The sequence below is a fragment of the Pristiophorus japonicus genome, chromosome 4, assembly GCF_044704955.1.
Source record: "Pristiophorus japonicus isolate sPriJap1 chromosome 4, sPriJap1.hap1, whole genome shotgun sequence".
In the NCBI taxonomy this organism is placed as follows: domain Eukaryota; kingdom Metazoa; phylum Chordata; class Chondrichthyes; family Pristiophoridae; genus Pristiophorus; species Pristiophorus japonicus.
The window spans coordinates 154,630,956-154,652,832 of NC_091980.1; positions in this window are offsets into that span (position 1 = coordinate 154,630,956).

Below are 21,877 nucleotides of genomic sequence, written 5' to 3' on the forward strand. Positions count from 1 at the left end.
TCGGTCCTTCATTGAAACACCTGTGAACTCATCCTTTTTTGGCGTGGGAGAAAATCATCCTCATTTCGAGGGACCGCCTATGATGGTGATGATAAGTTCTCATCTATCAGCATGACCCCCACCCCAACCTGCTGTACATGGTCTCACATCTTCACCAGTGTCAGCTGTGGCTCGGTTTTTAGCATTCTCTCGCCTCTGGGTCTGAACGTTGTGGGTTCAAGGCGCACTCCTGAGACCTGAGCATAAAATCTAGGTTGACACTTCAGTGCCAGTATTGAGGGAGTGCAGCACTGTCAGAGGTTCCGTCTTTTGGATGAGGCATCAAACCAAAGTTTGCTCTCTCAGGTGGACATAAGAAATCCTATGACACTATTTAGAAGAGCAGGTGTCCTGGCCAATAGTTATTCCTCAAACAACATCAATAAAAACAGATTGTTATTACATTGCTACCAGTGGGATCTTGCTGTGTGCAAATTGGCTACTGCGTTTCCGACATCATAACATTGAATATACTCCAAAAGTACTTCATTGGCTGGTAGTCACTTTGGGGTATCCTGAGCTTGTGAACGACACTATGTAAATGCAAGTCTTTCTTTCTTTTCACGTTGAACAACTCTTTTATCTGTGCTTATCCCCTCTTGATTAAGTGTGTTGCTTTGGAAACCTGCAAGGGTTCTAGCTCCATCTACCTGTTGTAGGATGTGTGGGATATTTTTTGCCCCAGTCCGACTTCAGCTCCATTACACTGACGCTGTTTCCTGCTGTCACTGACCTGGACAATTCAATTCACCCTGCCTCCAGTCCCCACACATTCCCCACCTGTGCACCAGTCATCTCGGCTTCTACCCTTCCTCGACTCCTCTCTCTCCGTCCTTGGAAATGGACCTCCAGAACCACTTGAATTCTGCTCCTTTCCCCATGTCCCCTCCCTGCAAAGACTCCCAGTTTCTATGTTGGATCCACTTGCTCTTCCATTGCCATTCCTGACACCTACACAATTCCAGCATTTGGCACATCTTTCCCCCCTCGCTTTCTGGAGGGGCCATTCCTCCCAGCACAGCCCTGTTCAGTCTTGCAGTACCCTGTTTTCCAGCTGCTCCTCCTGTAGTATTTCCCCATCATCATTATAGGCCGTCCCTCGGAATCAAGGAAGACTTGCTTCTAAAAATGAGTTCTCAGGTGGCTGAACAGTCCAATACGGGAATTACAATCTCTGTCACAGGTGGGACAGACAGTGGTTGAGGGAAGGGGTGGGCGGGACTGGTTTGCCGCACGCTCCTTCCGCTGCCTGCGCTTGATTTCTGCATGCTCTCGGCGACGAGACTCGTGGATGCACTTCCTCCACTTTGGCCAGGGACTCCTAGGTGTCAGTGGGGATGTTGCACTTTATCAGAGAGGCTTTGAGGGTGTCCTTGTAACGTTTCCTCTGCCCACCTGGGACTCGCATGCTGTGAAGGAGTTCCCAGTAGAGCGCTTGCTTTAGGAGTCTCGTGTCAGGCATGAAACATAGAAACATAGAAAATAGGTGCAGGAGTAGGCTATTCAGCCCTTCAAGCCTGCACCACCATTCAATAAGATCATGTCTGATCCCTCAGTACCCCTTTCCTGTTTTCTCTCCATACCCCTTGATCCCCTTAGCCATAAGGGCCATATCTAACTCCCTCTTGAATATATCCAATAAACTGGCATCAACAACCCTCTGCGGCAGGTAATTCCACAGGTTAACAACTCTCTGAGTGAAGAAATTTCTCCTCATCTCACTCCAAAATGGCCTACCCCTTATCCTAAGACTGTGTCCCTGGTTCTGGACTTCCCCAACATCGGGAACGTTCTATCCGCATCTAACCTGTCCCGTCCTGTCAGAATCTTATACGTTTCTATGAGATCCCCTCTCATCATTCTAAACTCCAATGTATAAAGGCCCAGTTGATCCAGTTTCTCCTCATATGTCAGTCCAGCCATCCCGGGAATCAGTCTGGTGAACCTTCGCTGCACTCCCTCAATAGCAAGAACGTCCTTCCTCAGATTAGGAGACCAAAATTGGACACAATATTCCAGGTGAGGCCTCACCAAGGCCCTGTACAACTGCAGTAAGACCTCCCTGCTCCTATACTCAAATCCTCTCGCTATGAAGGCCAACATGCCATTTGCATTCTTCACCGCCTGCTGTACCTGTATGCCAACTTTCAATGACTGATGAACCATGACACCGAGGTCTCGTTGCACCTCCCCTTTTCCTAATCTGCTGCCATTCAGATAATATTCTGTCTTCGCGTTTTTGCCCCCAAAGTGGATAACCTCACATTTATCCACATTATACTACATCTGCCATGTATTTGCCCACTCACCTAACCTGTCCAAGTCACCCTGCAGCCTCTTAGCGTTCCCCTCACAGCTCACACCACCACCCAGTTTAGTGTCATCTGCAAACTTGGAGATATTACACTCAATTCCTTCATCTAAATCATTAATTTATATTGTAAAGAGCTGGGGTCCCAGCAATGAGCCCTGCGGCACTCCACTAGTCACTGCCTGCCATTCTGAAAAGGACCCGTTTATCCCTACTCTCTGCTTCCTGTCTGCCAACCAGTTCTCTATCCACGTCAGTGTATTACACCCAATACCATGTGCATGATTTTGCACACCAATCTCTTGTGCGGGACCTTGTCAAAAGCCTTTTGAAAGTCCAAATACACCACATCCACTGGTTCTCCCTTGTCCACTCTACTAGTTACATCTCAAAAAATTCCAGAAGATTTGTCAAGCATGATTTCCCCTTCATAAATCCATGCTGACTTGGACCAATCCTGTCACTGCTTTCCAAATGCGCTGCTATTTCATCCTTAATAATTGATTCCAGCATTTTCCCCACTACTGATGTCAGGCTAACTGGTCTATAATTACCCGCTTTCTCTCTCCTTCCCTTTTTAAAAAGTGGTGTTACATTAGCTACCCTCCAGTCCATAGGAACGGATCCATATTTGATAGACTGTTGGAAAATGATCACCAATGCATCCAATGCATTTCTAGGGCCACTTCCTTAAGTACTCTGTGATGCAGACTATCAGGCCCCGGGGATTTATCAGGCTTCAATCCCATCAATTTCCCCAACACAATTTCCCACCTAATAAGGATATCCTTCAGTTCCTCCTTTTCACTAGACCCTCAGTCCCTAGTACTTCCGGAAGGTTATTTGTGTCTTCCTTTGTGAAGACAGAACCAAAGTATTTGTTCAATTGGTCTGCCATTTCTTTGTTCCCCATTATAAATTCACCTGAATCCGACTGCAAGGGACCTACGTTTGTCTTCACTAAACTTGTATTTCTGTGCCTTTAAATGTAGTAAAATGTCCCAAGGCGCTTCTCAGGAGCATTATCAAACAACATTTTAAACTAAGCCATATAAGGAGATATTAGGGCAGATGAATAATAGCTTGGTGAAAGGTTGGTTTCAGGTGCATTTTACAGGAGGAAAGAGAGATTGAGAGGTGGGGAGGTTTAGGGAGGGAATTCCAGAGCTTAGGACCGAGGAAGCTGAAGGTATGGCCACCAATGGTGAAATGATTATAATCAGGGATGTGCACGAGACCACAACTGGAGGAGCACAAAGATCATAGCATGTGGGGCTAGAGGAGGTCATTGAGATAGGGAGGGGGCGATGCTATGGTGGGATTTGATAACAAGGATGAAATTTTTTTTAATTCACCTGAATTCGACTGCAAGGCACCTATGTTTGTCTTCACTAATCTTTTTCTCTTCACATATCTATAGAAGCTTTTGCAGTCAGTTTTTATGTTCTCGGCAAGCTTCTTCTCGTACTCTATTTTCCCCCTCTTAATTAAACCCTTTGTCCTCCTCTGCTGAATTCTAAATTTCTCCCAGTCCTCAGGTTTGCTGCTTTTTCTGCCAATTTTATATGCCTCTTCCTTGGATTTATCACTATCCTTAATTTCCCTTGTTAGCCACGGTTGAGCCACCTTCCCCGTTTTATTTTTACTCCAGACAGGGATGTACAATTGCTGAATTTCATCCATGTGATCTTTAAATGTTTGCCATTGCCTATCCACCGTCAACCCTTTAAGTATCATTTGCCAGTCTATTCTAGCCAATTCACGCCTCAAATCATCAAAGTTATCTTTCCTTAAGTTCACGACACTAGTTTCTGAATTAACTGTGTCACTCTCCATCTTAATAAAGAATTCTACCATGTTATGATCACTCTTCCCCAAGGGGCTTCGCACAACAAGATTGCTTATTAGTCCTTTCTCATTACACATCACCCAGTCTAGGATGGCCAGCTCCCTAGTTGGTTCCTCGACATATTGGTCTAGAAAACCATCCCAAATACACTCCAGGAAATCCTCCTCCACCGCATTGCTACCAGTTTGGTTAGCCGAATCAATATGTAGATTAAAGTCATCCATGATAACTGCTGTACCTTTACTGCATGCATCCCTAATTTCTTGTTTGATGCTGTCCCCAACCTCACTACTACTGTTTGGTGGTCTGTTACAACTCCTCGTGTTTTCTGCCCTTTGGTATTCCGTAGCTCCACCCATACAGATTCCACATCATCCAAGCTAATGTCCTTCCTTACTATTGCATTAATTTCCTCTTTAACCAGCAATGCCACCACGCCTCCTTTTCTGTCATGTATTCAACCAGCATTGTAACCCATGTATAAACTGACCTAAGTTGTACACCGTGAGAACACTGACCACTAGGTGGGAGACACTCCTAACCTGGACCTTCAGGTATAAAAGGGGAAGCTCCACCCACCTTCATCACTTGAGTGCTAAGAAATAAAGGACAGGTCACAGACTGACCTTCTCTCAAGCATGGGCCTCGTGTGCATTTATACTGTGTAGTAAGGACGTATCAATGGCGACAAGAAACTGGGATTTAAACCACGCGAGCATGGCCACTAGTGTAAATTCCAGGATTCTTTTACCTCAATCTGGTTCAGTAAAATTACTGAGTCGAATACCTCTTGTGCTTTGAACAAAGCAGTCTTTATTACCGGCCAGTAAGACCTATCAGACAGAAGATATACTCTCTGGATAGAGCGTACACACTCCCTACGGATAGGTGAAGTTACATCGTAAAGCGTCAACAGTTATACAGTTTTGAAATCAGATAACAAAATACAAATGGATTGACAGTCTAACTCAGTCACTCATTAGTCAATCTATATGAGATGTTTTTCTTGAAAGCTCAAGCATTGCCTCTAAATGTTCCAATCTAGTGGTGTGACTATTCATGTTACAATTAGATGTTATTGGCAGGATTAGTGACTTGAAACCTTGAGAAAGACTGTTAGCTATGCTGATGTTGCACTATTTGCAATCTGACATTCTCCCAGCTATTCTTCCATGGCTTATACATTTTCATATATCCCGTTTACTTTACTGTCCTTAATTCCATATATTCCGTTCAGATATCCACACTAGCAGAACAGGCGAGAGGTACTGTGTTAAGGAATGGTTGGGACAGAGATTCAACATTGTTAAAGCAGCACACAGTTCTCCAGGCAGACAAGGGCAGTCAGGCATGCCCCAACATGTAGTCGAACCCAGAGGGGGAGTTCGACAGAGACAATGGCAAGCTGAACGGCGATTCACGCCATTGCAAGGGACAATGCGGCCAGTAATGGGGCCATCAACACCTGTTAATGGTGCACTCAAGGACAATAACAGGGGCAGTCAGGGATGATCGACTGGCAAGGGATCTTTTGTTTCAAACCACAACTCATGCTGGAGGCGTGGAGGCATACATTCAGCCAGAGCCGTGCCGTACGTGATGCGGGAAAAGATAGAAGGCGAATTGGACCACCTGTTGAGGGAAGGCATCATCTCGCCAGTCGAATTCAGTGACTGGGCGAGCCCGATTGTGCCGGTGCTCAAGGCGGATGGGTCGGTCAGGATATGTGGCGATTACAAGGCCACCATCAATCGGGTGTCACTCCAAAACCAGTACCCGCTACCGAGAGCGGAGGACCTCTTTGCGACGCTATCCGGTGGCAAACTTTTTTCAAAATTGGACCTGACCTCAGCTTACATGACCCAGGAGCTGGTGAGTGAGTCAAAGAAGCTGACCACCATCACGACACACAAGGGGTTGTTTGAGTACAACAGATGTCCGTTCGGGATTCGCTCGGCCGCCGCAATCTTCCAACGAAATATGGAAAGCCTCCTCAAGTCGATTCCAGGGACGGTGGTTTTTCAGGACATCCTTATTACGGGTTATGATACTGAAGAACACCTCCACAACCTGGAGGAGGTGCTACGCAGACTGGACCGGGTAGGGCTGCGATTGAAAAAGGCGAAGTGCGTCTTCCTAGCTCCAGAGGTAGAATTCCTGGGGATGAGGGTAGCAGCAGACGGGATCAGCCCTACTGCATCCAAGACGGAAGCGATCCAGAGAGCACCCAGACCCCATAACACGACGGAGCTGCGTTCGTTCCTGGGGCTCCTGAACTATTTTGGTAACTTTCTTCCCAAATTGAGCACGCTGCTAGAGCCGCTACACGTGCTCCTACGCAAAGGTCGCGAATGGGTCTGGGGGGACAGCCAGGAAAGGGCTTTTAATAGAGCACGCAATTTGTTATGTTCCAACAATCTGTTAACGCTATATGACCCATGTAAGAAACTTGTGTTAACGTGCGATGCGTCGTCCTATGGTGTCGGGTGTGTGTTGCAGCATGTCAATTCCAAAGGTCAGTTACAGCCAGTAGCTTATGCCTCCAGGAGTCTGTCTCAGGCAGAAAGGGGCTACGGGATGGTAGAAAAGGAGGCGCTCGCATGTGTATATGCGGTAAAGAAAATGCACCAGTACCTGTTTGGCAGGAAATTTGAGTTGGAGACAGATCACAAACCCCTAACGTCCCTTTTGGCCGACAACAAGGCCATAAATGCAAACGCATCGGCCCGCATACAGAGGTGGGCACTCACGTTAGCTGCCTATGACTACACAATTCGGCACAGACCGGGCACCGAAAACTGCGCCGATGCACTCAGCAGGCTCCCACTAGCCACCACTGAGGGGGCTACCGAGCATGCTGCTGAGATGGTCATGGCTGTTGAAGCTTTCGGAAGCGAAGGCTCACCCGTGACAGCCCATCAACTTAAAGTCTGGACAAATAGAGACCCGCTATTGTCTCTAGTCAAGAAATGTGTCCTGAATGGGGACTGGGTAGCCACGTACAGAGCATGCCCTGAGAAATTTAAACCATTTCACAGGCGCAAGGATGAACTCTCGATTCAGGCCGATTGCCTACTGTGGGGAAACCGCGTAGTCATGCCCCAGATGGGCAGAGAGGTGTTCGTCAGGGAACTCCACAATGGGCACCCGAGCATTGTCACGATGAAGGCAATTGCCAGGTCACACGTTTGGTGGCCAGGGATAGACGCAGATCTGGAACTTTGTGTTCGCAGGTGCAACACGTGTGCCTAGCTAGGCAATGTGCCCAGGGAAGCCCCCCTTAGCCCCTGGCCATGGCCCGCCAAGCCTTGGTCACGCATCCATGTGGACTACGCAGGTCCTTTTATGGGGAAAATGTTTTTGGTTGTAGTAGACGTCTACTCCAAATGGATCGAGTGTGACATTTTAAATTCAAGCACATCCTCTACCACGGTAGAAAGTCTACGGGCAATGTTCGCCGCCCACGGTCTACCGAAGGTCTTGGTCAGCGACAATGGCCCGTGCTTCACAAGCACTGAATTCCAGGACTTCATGGCAGGCAATGGAATTAACCATGTCAGAACGGCACCGTTCAAGCCAGCCTCAAACGGCCAGGCAGAACGAGCAGTGCAGATAATCAAACAGGGGATGCTCAGATTCCAAGGGGGTTCCCTACAAACCCGCTTATCATGCCTCCTGTTGGCCTATAGATCCCGACCACACTCGTTCACAGGGGTTCCACCCGCAGAGCTACTAATGAAAAGGACGCTCAAAACCCGATTATCCCTTATACACCCCACCATGAAAGAAATTGTCGAGAGCAGGCGCCAGTCACAATATCACTACCATGACAGGAATGCGAGGGCGCGATGTATTGATGTAAATGATCCTGTTTTTGTCCTCAACTACGCTGCAGGGCCCAAATGGCTCGGAGGCACTGTGGTTGCCAAAGAGGGAAATATGATTCTGGTAGTTAAACTTACCAATGGACAAATCTGCCGCAAACATGTGGATCAAACAAAAAGGAGGTTCAGCAACCCCATAGAAGAAGCAGAGGAAGAACACGATATAGAGTTCACTCCACCACAGGTGGCCGAACACCGGAACCAAAGGGAGGAGAGCCCAGTCACTGTGGGCAGTCCAGACAGGCCTGAGGCACTGCAAACAGCAGACACTCAGGCCAGCGCCCAACATCCGGAGCCCCAACTCAGGCGCGCGACAAGGGAGCGTAAACCACCAGAGAGACTCAACCTGTGATCCCAATAAGACTTTGGGGGGGGAGGTGATGTCATGTATTCAACCAGCATCGTAACTCATGTATAAACTGACCTAAGTTGTACACCGTGAGAACACTGACCACTAGGTGGGAGAGACTCCTAACCTGGACCTTCAGGTATAAAAGGGGAAGCTCCACCCACCTTCATCACTTGAGTGCTAAGAAATAAAGGACAGGTCACAGACTGACCTTCTCTCAAGCATGGGCCTCGTGTGCATTTATACTGTGTCGTAAGGACGTATCATTTTCCTTTCTGTCTATCCTTCCTAAATGTTGAATACGCCTGGATGTTGAGTTCTCAGCCTTGGTCAGCCTGGAGCCATGTTGCCATGATGCTATTTAAATCATATCCGTTAACTGCTATCTGCGCAGTTAATTCGTCCACCTTATTCCTAATACTCCTTGCATTGACGCACAGAGCCTTCAGGCTTGTCTTTCTAACACACTTTGCCCCTTTAGAATTTTGCTTTAATGTGGCCCTTTTTGCTTTTTGCCTTAGGTTTCTCTGCCCTCCACTTTTACTTTTCTCCTATCTTTTGCTTCTGCCCCCATTCTACTTCCCTCTGTCTCCCTGCATAGGTTCCCATCCCCCTGACATATTAGTTTAATTCCTCCCCAACAGCACTAGCAAACACTCTGCCAAGGACATTGGTTCCAGTCCTGCCCAGGTGGTCAGTGCTTTAATGCTGCGGATGTTGGCCTGGTTGAGGACGCTGACGTTGGTGCGTCTGTCCTCCGAGGGGATTTGCAGGATCTTGCGGAGACATCGTTGGTGGTATTTTATAACTGTAACAACAACTTAATGCAAGGAGTATCCGCAATAAGGTGGATGAATTAATTGTGCAAATAGATGTTAACAAATATGATGTGATTGGGATTACGGAGACGTGGCTCCAGGATGATCAGGGCTGGGAACTCAACATTCAGGGGTATTCAACATTCAGGAAGGATAGAATAAAAGGAAAAGGAGGTGGGGTAGCATTGCTGGTTAAAGAGGAGATTAATGCAATAGTTAGGAAAGACATTAGCTTGGATGATGTGGAATCTATATGGGTAGAGCTGCAGAACACCAAAGGGCAAAAAACGTTAGTAGGAGTTGTGTACAGACCTCCAAACAGTAATAGGGATGTTGGGGAGGGCATCAAACAGGAAATTAGGGGTGCATGCAATAAAGGTGTAGCAGTTATAATGGGTGACTTTAATATGCACATAGATTGGGCTAGCCAAACTGGAAGCAATACGGTGGAGGAGGATTTCCTGGAGTGCATAAGGGATGGTTTTCTAGACCAATATGTTGAGGAACCAACTAGGGGGGAGGCCATCTTAGACTGGGTGTTGTGTAATGAGAGAGGATTAATTAGCAATCTCATTGTGCGAGGCCCCTTGGGGAAGAGTGACCATAATATGGTGGAATTCTGCATTAGGATGGAGAATGAAACAGTAAATTCAGAGACCATGGTCCAGAACTTAAAGAAGGGTAACTTTGAAGGTATGAGGCGAGAATTGGCTAGGATAGATTGGCGAATGATACTTAGGGGGTTGGCTGTGGATGGGCAATGGCAGACATTTAGAGACCGCATGGATGAAGTACAACAATTGTACATTCCTGTCTGGCGTAAAAATAAAAAGGGGAAGGTGGCTCAACCGTGGCTATCTAGGGAAATCAGGGATAGTATTAAAGCCAAGGAAGTGGCATACAAATTGGCCAGAAATAGCAGCGAACCTGGGGACTGGGAGAAATTTAGAACTCAGCAGAGGAGGACAAAGGGTTTGATTAGGACAGGGAAAATGGAGTACGAGAAGAAGCTTGCAGGGAACATTAAGGCGGATTGCAAAAGTTTCTATAGGTATGTAAAGAGAAAAAGGTTGGTGAAGACAAACGTAGGTCCCCTGCAGTCAGAATCAGGGGAAGTCATAACGGGGAACAAAGAAATGGCGGATCAATTGAACAAGTACTTTGGTTCGGTATTCACTAAGGAGGATACAAACAACCTTCCGGATATAAAAGGGGTCAGAGGGTCTAGTAAGGAAGAGGAACTGAGGGAAATCTTTATTAGTCGGGAAATTGTGTTGGGGAAATTGATGGGATTGAAGGCAGATAAATCCCCAGGGCCTGATGGCCTGCATCCTAGAGTACTTAAGGAGGTGGCCTTGGAAATAGCGGATGCATTGACAGTCATTTTCCAACATTCCATTGACTCTGGATCAGTTCCTATGGAGTGGAGAGTAGCCAATGTAACCCCACTTTTTAAAAAAGGAGGGAGAGAGAAAACAGGGAATTATAGACCGGTCAGCCTGACCTCAGTAGTGGGTAAAATGATGGAATCAATTATTAAGGATGTCATAGCAGTGCATCTGGAAAATGGTGACATGATAGGTCCAAGTCAGCATGGATTTGTGAAAGGGAAATCATGCTTGACAAATCTTCTGGAATTTTTTGAGGATGTTTCCAGTAAAGTGGACAAAGGAGAACCAGTTGATGTGGTATATTTGGACTTTCAGAAGGCTTTCGACAAGGTCCCACACAAGAGATTAATGTGCAAAGTTAAAGCACATGGGATTGGGGGTAGTGTGCTGACGTGGATTGAGAACTGGTTGTCAGACAGGAAGCAAAGAGTAGGAGTAAACGGGTACTTTTCAGAATGGCAGGCAGTGACTAGTGGAGTGCCGCAAGGTTCTGTGCTGGGGCCCCAGCTGTTTACATTGTACATTAATGATTTAGACGAGGGGATTAAATGCAGTATCTCCAAATTTGCGGATGATACTAAGTTGGGTGGCAGTGTGAGCTGCGAGGAGGATGCTATTAGGCTGCAGAGTGACTTGGATAGGTTAGGTGAGTGGGCAAATGCATGGCAGATGAAGTATAATGTGGATAAATGTGAGGTTATCCACTTTGGTGGTAAAAACAGAGAGACAGACTATTATCTGAATGGTGACAGATTAGGAAAAGGGAAGGTGCAACGAGACCTGGGTGTCATGGTACATCAGTCATTGAAGGTTGGCATGCAGGTACAGCAGGCGGTTAAGAAAGCAAATGGCATGTTGGCCTTCATAGCGAGGGGATTTGAATACAGGGGCAGGGAGGTGTTGCTACAGTTGTACAGGGCCTTGGTGAGGCCACACCTGGAGTATTGTGTACAGTTTTGGTCTCCTAACTTGAGGAAGGACATTCTTGCTATTGAGGGAGTGCAGCGAAGGTTCACCAGACTGATTCCCGGGATGGCGGGACTGACCTATCAAGAAAGATTGGATCAATTGGGCTTGTATTCACTGGAGTTCAGAAGAATGAGAGGGGACCTCATAGAAACGTTTAAAATTCTGACGGGTTTAGACAGGTTAGATGCAGAAAGAATGTTCCCAATGTTGGGGAAGTCCAGAACCAGGGGTCACAGTCTGAGGATAAGGGGTAAGCCATTTAGGACCGAGATGAGGAGAAACTTCTTCACCCAGAGAGTGGTGAACCTGTGGAATTCTCTACCACAGAAAGTAGTTGAGGCCAATTCACTAAATATATTCAAAAGGGAGTTAGATGAAGTCCTTACTACTCGGGGGATCAAGGGTTATGGCGAGAAAGCAGGAAGGGGGTACTGAAGTTTCATGTTCAGCCATGAACTCATTGAATGGCGGTGCAGGCTAGAAGGGCTGAATGGCCTGCTCCTGCACCTATTTTCTATGTTTCTATGTTTCTATTAACTTAAATTTATGTGCCTTTAAATGTAGTAAAATGTCCCAAGGCGCTTCTCAGGAGCATTATCAAACAACATTTTAAACTAAGCCATATAAGGAGATATTAGGGCAGATGATAGCTTGGTGAAAGGTTCATTTCAGGTGCATTTTACAGGAGGAAAGAGAGATCGAGAGGTGGAGAGGTTTAGGGAGGGAATTCCAGAGCTTAGGACCAAGGAAGCTGAAGGTATGGCCACCAATGGTGAAGTGATTATAATCAGGGATGTGCACGAGACCACAACTGGAGGAGCACAAAGATCATAGCATGTGGGGCTAGAGGAGGTCATTGAGATAGGGAGGGGGCGATGCTATGGCGGGATTTGATAGCAAGGATGAAATTTTTTAATTGAGTCATCGACCAAGCGAGAGAAAGACAAAGACACACCGACAGAGAGAAAGAGAAAGACACACCGACCAAATGAGAGAGAGAGACACCGACACAGCGATAGGGAGAAAGAGAGAGAGAAAGGGAAAGATACATGGACAGAGAGAGAGATAGAGCTAGACAACGACAAAGAGAAAGCAAGGCACACCGACAGTGAGAGAAAGAGACAGAGAAAGAAGGGGAGAGAGGGAGATACACGACCGAGGGACAGAGAGAAAGAAGAGAACACACCAACAGAGAGAGAAATACACATCGACAGAGAGAGAGAGAACGACACACCTGTTGTGTATGGAGAAAGAGTCAGACCGAACACTGTGAGCTCAAAGTAAAGTGTGACCTTAGTCTTTTATTGCAGGTCTTCTGAGTGCCTCTCCAACCTGTGAGGCCTCCTTAAAAACATTTGCTCCCAAGGGATTATGGGATCCCTTGGGACTCCGGGGAATGAGCCCTCTGGTAGCTGAACAGAGTAAATACAAGTTTATATATAATAACACTCCCCCCCGCCCCACTCCCTGCCAAAGTCAATAGTGTAACTATTTACAATGTGAGTCGATCTGGGGCCCTTCTTGCCCTGGTTGATCATCTCGGTGTGAAAGCTGGTGTTGTTGAATCATTTGTTGGGCCCTCGCTGGGCTGCTGTGCAGCTGGCCTTGCTGGGCTGCCTGGTGTGTTGGGCCCTGCAGGGCTGCTGTGGATGATGGGTTCTGCTTCGTGGTCAACCGTGGTGTCGGTTGCCACTGGTGAGTGTGTTGGGGGATCAAAAAAGGTAGGGTCCAAGGTGGGTTGCTCAGGATAGTCCATGAATCTGAGTTTGATTTGGTCCAAGTGTTTCCGGTGAATGAGTCCATTTGAAAGTTTGACCCGAAACACCCTGCTCCCCTCTTTGGCCATGACAGTGCCAGGAAGCCACTTGGGACCTTGTCCATAATTCAATACAAATCATTGATTTCAATCTCGCGTGACACATTTGCACTATCATGGTATGCACTTTGTTGAAGCCGCCTGCTCGCTACCTGTTCATGTAGATCAGGGTGAACTAACAAGAGCCTTGTCTTATGTGCTGTTTTCATGAGCAGTTCAGCAGGTGGGATCCCAGTGAGTGAGTGGGGTATCGTGCAGTAGCTAAGCAGGACTCGGGATAGGCAAGTCTGCAGTGAGCCTTCAGTTACTCTCTTCAAGCCTTGCTTGATGGTTTGCACTGCTCTCTCTGCCTAACCATTGGACACTGGTTTAAACGGGGCAGATGTGACATGTTTGATCCCGTTGTGGGTCATGAATTTTTTGAACTCAGCACTGGTAAAACATGGCCCATTGTTGCTCACCAGGACATCGGGTAAGCTGTGAGTGGCAAACATGGCCCGCAGGCTTTCAGTAGTGGAAGCGGACGTGCTAGCCAACATTATTTCACATTCAATCCACTTGGAGTAGGCGTCTACAACCACAAGGAACATTTTACCCAAGAACGGGCCTGCATAGTCGACGTGTACCCGAGACCACAGTTTGGAGGGCCAAGACCATAAACTTAGTGGCGCCTCCCTGGGTACATTGCTTAACTGTGAGCATGTATTACATCTGTGAACGCAGGACTCTAAGTCCGGATCGATACTGGGCCACCACACATAGAAACATAGAAAATAGGTGCAGGAGCAGGCCATTCAGCCCTTCTAGCCTGCACCGCCATTCAATGAGTTCATGGCTGAACATGAAACTTCAGTACCCCCTTCCTGCTTTCTCGCCATAACCCTTGATCCCCCGAGTAGTAAGGACTTCATCTAACTCCCTTTTGAATATATTTAGTGAATTGGCCTCAACTACTTTCTGTGGTAGAGAATTCCACAGGTTCACCACTCTCTGGGTGAAGAAGTTTCTCCTCATCTCGGTCCTAAATGGCTTACCCCTTATCCTCAGACTGTGACCCCTGGTTCTGGACTTCCCCAACATTGGGAACATTCTTCCTGCATCTAACCTGTCTAAACCCGTCAGAATTTTAAACGTTTCTATGAGGTCCCCTCTCAATCTTCTGAACTCCAGTGAATACAAGCCCAGTTGATCCAGTCTTTCTTGATAGGTCAGTCCCGCCATCCCGGGAATCAGTCTGGTGAATCTTCACTCCCTCAATAGCAAGAATGTCCTTCCTCAAGTTAGGAGACCAAAACTGTACACAATACTCCAGGTGTGGCCTCACCAAGGCCCTGTACAACTGTAGCAACACCTCTCTGCCCCTGTATTCAAATCCCCTCGCTATGAAGGCCAACATGCCATTTGCTTTCTTAACCGCCTGCTGTACCTGCATGCTAACCTTCAATGACTGATGTACCATGACACCCAGGTCTCGTTGCACCTTCCCTTTTCCTAATCTGTCACCATTCAGATAATAGTCTGTCTCTCTGTTTTTACCACCAAAGTGGATAACCTCACATTTATCCACATTATACTTCATCTGCCATGCATTTGCCCACTCACCTAACCTATCCAAGTCACTCTGCAGCCTAATAGCATCCTCCTCGCAGCTCACACTGCCACCCAACTTAGTGTCATCCGCAAATTTGGAGATACTGCATTTAATCCCCTCGTCTAAATCATTAATGTACAATGTAAACAGCTGGGGCCCCAGCACAGAACCTTGCGGCACCCCACTAGTCACTGCCTGCCATTCTGAAAAGTACCCGTTTACTCCTACTCTTTGCTTCCTGTCTGACAACCAGTTCTCAATCCACGTCAGCACACTACCCCCAATCCCATGTGCTTTAACTTTGCACATTAATCTCTTGTGTGGGACCTTGTCGAAAGCCTTCTGAAAGTCCAAATATACCACATCAACTGGTTCTCCTTTGTCCACTTTACTGGAAACATCCTCAAAAAATTCCAGAAGATTTGTCAAGCATGATTTCCCTTTCACAAATCCATGCTGACTTGGACCTATCATGTCACCATTTTCCAGATGCACTGCTATGACATCCTTAATAATTGATTCCATCATTTTACCCACTACTGAGGTCAGGCTGACCGGTCTATAATTCCCTGTTTTCTCTCTCCCTCCTTTTTTAAAAAGTGGGGTTACATTGGCTACCCTCCACTCCATAGGAACTGATTCAGAGTCAATGGAATGTTGGAAAATGACTGTCAATGCATCCGCTATTTCCAAGGCCACCTCCTTAAGTACTCTGGGATGCAGTCCATCAGGCCCTGGGGATTTATCGGCCTTCAATCCCATTAATTTCCCCAACACAATTTCCCGACTAATAAGGATTTCCCTCAGTTCCTCCTCCTTACTAGACCCTCCGACCCCTTTTATATCCGGAAGGTTGTTTGTGTCCTCCTCAGTGAATACCGAACCAAAGTACTTGTTCAATTGGTCCGCCATTTCTTTGTTCCCCGTTATGACTTCCCCTGATTCTGACTGCAGGGGACCTACGTTTGTCTTTACTAACCTTTTTCTCTTTACATATCTATAGAAACTTTTGCAATCTGTCTTAATGTTCCCTGCAAGCTTCTTCTCGTACTCCATTTTCCCTGCCCTAATCAAACCCTTTGTCCTCCTCTGCTGAGTTCTAAATTTCTCCCAGTCCCCGGGTTCGCTGCTATTTCTGGCCAATTTGTATGCCACTTCCTTGGCTTTAATACTATCCCTGATTTCCCTAGATAGCCACGGTTGAGCCACCTTCCCTTTTTTATTTTTACGCCAGACAGGAATGTACAATTGTTGTAATTCATCCATGCGGTCTCTAAATGTCTGCCATTGCCCATCCACAGTCAACCCCCTAAGTATCATTCGCCAATCTATCCTAGCCAATTCACGCCTCATACCTTCAAAGTTACCCTTCTTTAAGTTCTGGACCATGGTCTCTGAATTTACTGTTTCATTCTCCATCCTAATGCAGAATTCCACCATATTATGGTCACTCTTCCCCAAGGGGCCTCGCACAATGAGATTGCTAATTAATCCTCTCTCATTACACAACACCCAGTCTAAGATGGCCTCCCCCCTAGTTGGTTCCTCAACATACTGGTCTAGGAAACCATCCCTTATGCACTCCAGGAAATCCTCCTCCACCGTATTGCTTCCAGTTTGGTTAGCCCAATCTATGTGCATATTAAAGTCACCCATTATAACTGCTACACCTTTATTGCATGCACCCCTAATTTCCTGTTTGATGCCCTCCCCAACATCCCTATTACTGTTTGGAGGTCTGTACACAACTCCTACTAACGTTTTTTGCCCTTTGGTGTTCTGCAGCTCTACCCATATAGATTCCACATCATCCAAGCTAATGTCTTTCCTAACTATTGCACACGTGGGATCTGGCTATTGCTTTCATCATTACGATGCCTGGGTGGGTACTGTGGAGGTCATTGATGAAGGTGTCTCTGCCCTTCTTGGGGACCACTACTCGATTGCCCCACAGAAGGCAGTCTGCCTGTATAGACATTTCATCTTTGCGCCGCTGGAACGGCTTTATCCCTTCCTGCATTTCCACTGGGATACTGGACCAGCTCCCGTGAAGCATTCAGCTTTTGACTCGAGATAATAAGGGGTCCTGGCTTGTCCAGGTTTTGATCTGTCAGGCAGTGACGGGTGATTGCTCACTCTCAAATGCTTCCATAACCATGGCTAGATCTGCGGGCTGCGCCATTTCCACCCCCGTGGTGGGCAATGGCAACCTACTGAGAGCATCAGCGCAGTTTTCTATGCTTGGCCTGTGGCGGATGGCATAGTTGTATGCGGACAACGTGAGCGCCCATCTCTGGATGCGGGCCGATGCGTTGGTATTTATCCCTTTATCCTCGGAAAACAGGGATATAAGTGGCTTATGGTCAGTTTCCAATTCGAATTTTAGCCCAAACAGGTATTGATGCATTTTCTTTACCCCTTGGACACACACTAACACTTCTTTCTCAATCATGCTGTAGGCTTGCTCAGCCTCGGAAGCATAAGCAACCAGTTGCAGTTTCCTGAAATCATTAGCTTGTTGCAATACACACCTGACACCATATGACGACGCATCACATGCTAGTACCAAACTCTTACATGAATCATACAATTGAGCATAACAATTTTCTCGCTTTCACAAAGGCATTTTCTTGGCTTTTGCCCCAAATCCATTCGCCCCCTTTTCGTAGTAAGACATGCAGTGGTTCTAACAGTGTGTTGAGACCCGGTAAGAAGTTACCAAAGTAGTTCAAGAGTTCCAGAAACAACCGCAGCTCCGTCACGTTCTGTGGCCTTGGTGTGTTCTCGATTGCCTCTATCTTCGTGTTGGTGGGCCTGATGCCGTCCGCCGCAATCCTCCTTCCCAAGAACTCCACTTCAGGCACTAGGAAAACGCACTTCGCGCGTTTTAACCTGAGCCTCAGGCAGTTGAGTCGACTAAGAACCTCTTCCAGGTTCTGCAGATGCTTGACTGTGTTCCGACCTGTGACCAAGATGTCGTCCTGGAAGACCACGGTATGCGGGACCGACTTCAGTAAACTTTCCATGTTTCTCTGGAATATCGGCGCCGCTGATCGGATTCCAAACGGGCATCTGTTATAAACAAAAAGACCTTTGTGCATGTTGATGCAGGTGTGGGCCTTCGATGATTCCTCCAGTCACGTAGGCTGAAGTCAGATCCAGCTTCGAGAACGTTTTTCCTCCTGCCAGCATTGCAAAGAGGTCATCGGCCTTTGGTTGTGGGTATTGGTCCTGCAGGGAGAAACGATTGATAGTTACTTTGTAATCGCCACAGATTCTGATGGTGCCGTCTTCCTTGAGGACTGGGATGATAGGACTGGGCCTCTCGTTGAATTCGATCGGTCAAATTTGAACTCTTTGCAGCCGGTCTAGCTCAATCTCTACCCTTTCTCTCATCATGTACGGTACTGCTCTCACCTTGTGATGGATGGGTTGCGCCCCCGAAATTAGGTGGATCTGCACTTTTGCTCCTTGGAATTTCCCGATGCCTGGTTCGAACAGTGAAGGAAATTTGTTTAAGACCTGGGCACATGAAGTGTCGTCAGCGGGCGATAGCGCTCGGACGCCGTCCCAGTTCCAGCATATCTTTCCCAGCCAGCTCCTGCCGAGCAGCATGGGACCATCGTCCAGTACCACTCAGAGTGGTAGCTTGTGCACCGCTCCATCGTAGGAGACCTTTACGGTAGCACTGCCGATTACAGGAATCAGTTCTTTTGTGTAAGTTCTTAGTTTCATGCGAATTGGAGTTAAGACTGGCCTTGAGGCCTTGTTGCACCACAACCTTTCGAAAGTCTTTTTGTCCATTATGGACTGGCTCGCGCCCGTGTCCAGCTCCATTGACACCGGGAGTCCATTTAGTTCAACATTCAGCATTATCGGGGGACAATTCGTGGTGAATGTGTGCACCCCATGTACCTCTGCTTCCTCAATCTAAGGCTCTGGTTCGTCATGATCCTCCGTGGATCTGTCCTCCTCTGCAATGTGGTTTGCAGGTTTAACAGGCTTTGCAGCTCGCCTGCACACTCGTTGGAGGTGTCCCATTATTCCACAGCCCTTGCAAACGTACTCTTTGAATTGGCATGAATGGAAACGATGATCACATCCGCAGCGCCAACAAGGTGTTAATGGCCTTGTATTCATCACCCTTGATGGTGGACTCTGAGACATCTGTGGACGTGCAGCTGCAGGCATGTGTGACCTGTCATGTACGTTACGATTCGAAAACAACATCACTTTGTTCACAGTACTTGCAGCAGCACTTGTGTGCTGAGAGATTTGCTTTGTATTGTCACTGGTGGCAATGAACGCCTGGGCTATCGCTATGGTCTTACTCAAGGTTGGGGTCTCTATAGTCAAAAATTTGCGAAGTATGGTTTTGTGGTCAATGCCAAGTACGAAAATGTCTCTGAGCATGTGCTCCAAATGACCTTCAAATTCACAATGTCCTGCAAGGCGTCTTAGCTTGGTGACATAACTCGCCACTTCCTGGTCTTCAGACCTTTTGTAGATGTAGAACCGGTACCTCGCCATCAGAACGCTTTCCTTCGGGTTCAAATGCTCTCGGACTAGTGTGCACAAATTGTTGCACGATTTCTCCGTGGGTTTCGCTGGAGTGAGCAGATTCTTCATGAGGCCATACGTTGGTATCCCATAGGCGGTGAGGAGGATCGCCCTTCATTTGGCAGCGCTCTCTTCCCCATCTAGCTCGTTGGCCACGAAGTATTGGTCGAGTCGCTCCACAAAAGTATCCCAATCATCTCCCTCCGAGAATTCTCCAGGATGCCCATTGTTCTCTGCATCTTTGGGTTCGCTATCTGAATCTCGTCGACAGTTGTAGTGTATGGAGAAAGAGTCAGACTGAACACTGTGAGCTCAAGGTAAAGTGTGACCGTAGTCTTTTATTGCAGGTCGCGAGAGTGCCTCTCCCTGTGAAGCCTCCTTAAATACCTGTGTTCCCAAGGGATTATGGGATCCCTTGGGACTCCCGGGGATGAGCTCTCTGGTGGCTGTACAGAGTAAATACAAGTTCACATATATAACAACACCGATCGAGAGAGAGAGAATGAGACCAACACACCGACCATGAGAGATGCTCCGACAGAAAACACCGAGAGAGAGACACACACACCGAGAGAGAAAGAGAGTGAGAGAGAGAGACACACACACAACCAAGAGAGAAAGAAAGCGAGAGAGACACACCAACAGAGAGAGAAAGAGAGATAAAGAGAGACAGAGAAAGACACACCGACCAAGAGAGAGACAGAGAGGGAAAGGCACACTGACAGAGAGAGAGAGAAAAACACACCGAAAGAGGAGGGAGACTGACACACCGACCAAGAGATAGAATAAGAGAAAGATGCAACAACCGAGAGAGACACCACACACCGAGAGAAATAGAGAGACTGACACAAACCAAGTGAGAGAGAGAGAAAGAGAGAGACAGACAGAGGGAAAGACAAACCGACAGAGGGAGAGAAAGAAGAGAGACAGACAGAACGAGAGAGACACACATCGACCAAGAGAGACAGAGAAAGACACACCGACAGGGAGGGATAGAGAGATAAACTCAGACAGAGAGAGAGAGAGGGAAAGTCTCACCGACAGAGAGAGAAAGAGAGAGAGCGCTACACAGTGATCGAGAGAGAGAGCACTACACCCCAACTGGGAGAGAGAGAGGGAGATAGAGACTGACACACAACAACAGAGAGAGAGAGAAAGAGAGAGAAAGGCACACCGATCGAGAAAGAAAGACTTACATTTATATAGCACCTTTCACAACCACCGGACGTCTCAAAGCGCTTTACAGCCAATGAAGTACTTTTGGAGTATAGTCACTGTTGTAATGTAGGAAACACGGCAACCAATTTGCGCACAGCAAGCTCCCACAAACAGCAATATGATAATGAGCAGATAATCTGTTTTGTTATGTTGATTCTTATGTTCTTATGGCGAGTGAGAGCAGGCAAGAGAGAGAGAGTGAGATAGAGAAGGGGAGAGTGAGAAGGAGATTGAGGGTAAGGAAGTTATAGAAACATTTAAACTTAGGTCAGTTTATACATGGATTACAATGACAGTTGAATACATGACATCACCTCCCCCCCAAAGTCTTATTGGGATCACAGGTTAAGTCTCTCTGGTGGTTTGCGCTCTCTCTCCCCCCTTTTCTCTCTCTCTCTCTCCTTCTCCTTCTCTCTCTTTCTCTCTTGGTGTGTGTGTGTGTCTCTCTCTCTCGCTCTCTTTCTCTCTCGGTGTTTGTGTCTCTCTCTCGGTGTTTCTCTGTCGGAGCATCTCTCATGGATAAATATTGGCCAGAACACCGGGGATAACTCCCCAGCTCCTCTTTGAAATAGTGCCATGGGATCTTTTACGCCCATCTGAGAGAGCAGACAGGGTCTCGGTTTATCGTTTCATCTGCAAGACAGCACCTCCGACAGTGCGGCACTCCCTCAGTACTGCACTGAGCCACAGCTGGCAGAGAGAGATAAAGACTCACTGACCACAAGAGAGAGAGAGAGAGAAAGATTCACTGATCGAGAGAGAGAAAGATGCCAACTGGGAGAGAGAAGGAGTGAATGACTAACCGACAAAGAGGGAGAGAGAGATTTACCGACAGAGAGAGACGCGCACCGACATAGAGAAAGTTAGACACACAGAGAAACAGAGAGAGACACACCGACAGAGAGCGAGAGACCGATAAACACTGACCGAGAGAGAGAGCGAGAGAGACACATCGACAGAAAGAGCGAGAGAGACACATCGACAGAGAGCGAGAGACCGATAAACACTGACCGAGAGAGAGAGCGAGAGAGACACATCGACAGAAAGAGCGAGAGAGACACATCGACAGAGAGCGAGAGACC